Below are 1,770 nucleotides of genomic sequence, written 5' to 3' on the forward strand. Positions count from 1 at the left end.
ACTGCCCATTATTCTTATATTTCCTCTCCTGATGGTATCAGCTAGTTCTTAATTTCTCTTTCATTATTTTTCATTCTTCAGTATCTCTATTCTTCTTTCTGATTTATTTCTAGATTTCTGTCTTTGATATCACTGATCCTTTCCATTTGTTTGATTCTATTTCCCAAGCTTGCTATTTCATTTTGCAACTCTTGCAGTGTGTTCTCCATCTCCAGAAGTTCTATTTCGTTCTTTCTGAGGGTTTCCATCTCTTTGCTCTACTCACCTAGTTGTTTTTTCAATTCCTGAAATTGTTGATATGACTCATTTTGGAATTCATTGAGTTTTTTCAGAAGTGCCATGCTAAATTCTCCGTCATTTAAGTCATGCATTTCTATGTCTGTAAGCTTATTTTCTGGAGATTTTTCTTTTTCTTTCTGAGATGCCTTGTCACCTTGGTCGTTTGTGGTGTTTAATGGACTATTTCTCCACCTAGGCATTAATGGAAATACATTTTGCTTTTTTTTCCAGAAAGATTTATCATATAAAGGTCTCTCTTTAGCCTGATGCAAAGAAGGTGTTTTTGTTTTTGTTTCCAATAGGTGACGTCAAAATTCTTGGAACTCTGCTTTACACAGAGCCTAAAAAGTGCCTTTTTATTTTCTGATAGATATTTAATCACGCTCACTATCCTCAGTTATAGTCCCTGTCAGTGTTAGCAACAGTTTTGGTAACGTTTGCTCAAGTTCCCCTGGATATCCACGGTGTGGAGGGAGGGGCCCTCTGGGTTGGGGTTGGAGGTTGGGGCCTGAGGCTTAGCCTTGATTTTGCAACCGCGGCTCATAAAAATCAACTGTCGTTTTCTGCTGTCCCCCTTCTCTGCTTTCTGCCCTGATGACTGGGCCCTGCTGCCAGCTGTGGGGAGCTCACAGCTTTCTCAGGCAGGGCTGTTCAGGGAACTTGCTGCACCTTCTCCCCTCCTCCTCCTCCTACAGATAGCTTCTGCAGCTGCGAGTGGCAGCTTCTTTATTTTTCCCTGTCCACCGCCCAGCACCCGGGGTTCTGATTTGTGGTAGCTCTTATCCATAGATCTCACGCTCAGACATGCTGGTATGCAGTTTGGGAATTTTTTTGTTGAGTTTTAGATGTTCAGCTTATTGTTGTTTCAAGGGGAGAGCTCTGAGGACATCTCTCACTCCGCCATGTTTCTAAAGATCAAGAATGAAATCTTGCCATCAGCAACATCGATAAACCTAGAAGGTATTGTGCTGCCTCGGGCCTCACCATCCCAACCAGCCTTCAGGTACCTCTGCATTGGCCAGAAAGCCGCAGAATAAGTTTTGATCCTTGTTCTGAGTCTATATAGAACCGATTCTTTTAAACACTGTGCACCTAAATCCACAGGACAAGGCAAGGAAAACCTGCTGAAAATGTTTATTATGAATAGGAAAGAAAAGGATATTAGAATAGAAATTTTACTAAGTGTACATTTAAGTATAGCACTAAAAAGAGCCCATATGTGGTACAAGGAAAGCATAAAAAACAAAAATATTATTTAAGACTTTTTTAAAAGTAAGAGCAACCTCTTATTCTCCTTGTGGTAAAGTTGTTTATGTAACAATAAGTTGAGTTTCAATGGAGTCAAATTTCCTAGAATTTTACCTGTACTGCTATAGATTTTTAATTTTGTTGAATTGTATCTCCTTCTTTGTTCCAGTTAATAATTTTTTCCAGCTTTAACTAAAATAAAAAAAATACCCTCTACTCAATTAAGTTAAACTTGGAAGTTCA

This window comes from Pteropus alecto, unplaced genomic scaffold (assembly GCF_000325575.1).
Source record: "Pteropus alecto unplaced genomic scaffold, ASM32557v1 scaffold5, whole genome shotgun sequence".
Lineage (NCBI taxonomy): Eukaryota > Metazoa > Chordata > Mammalia > Chiroptera > Pteropodidae > Pteropus > Pteropus alecto.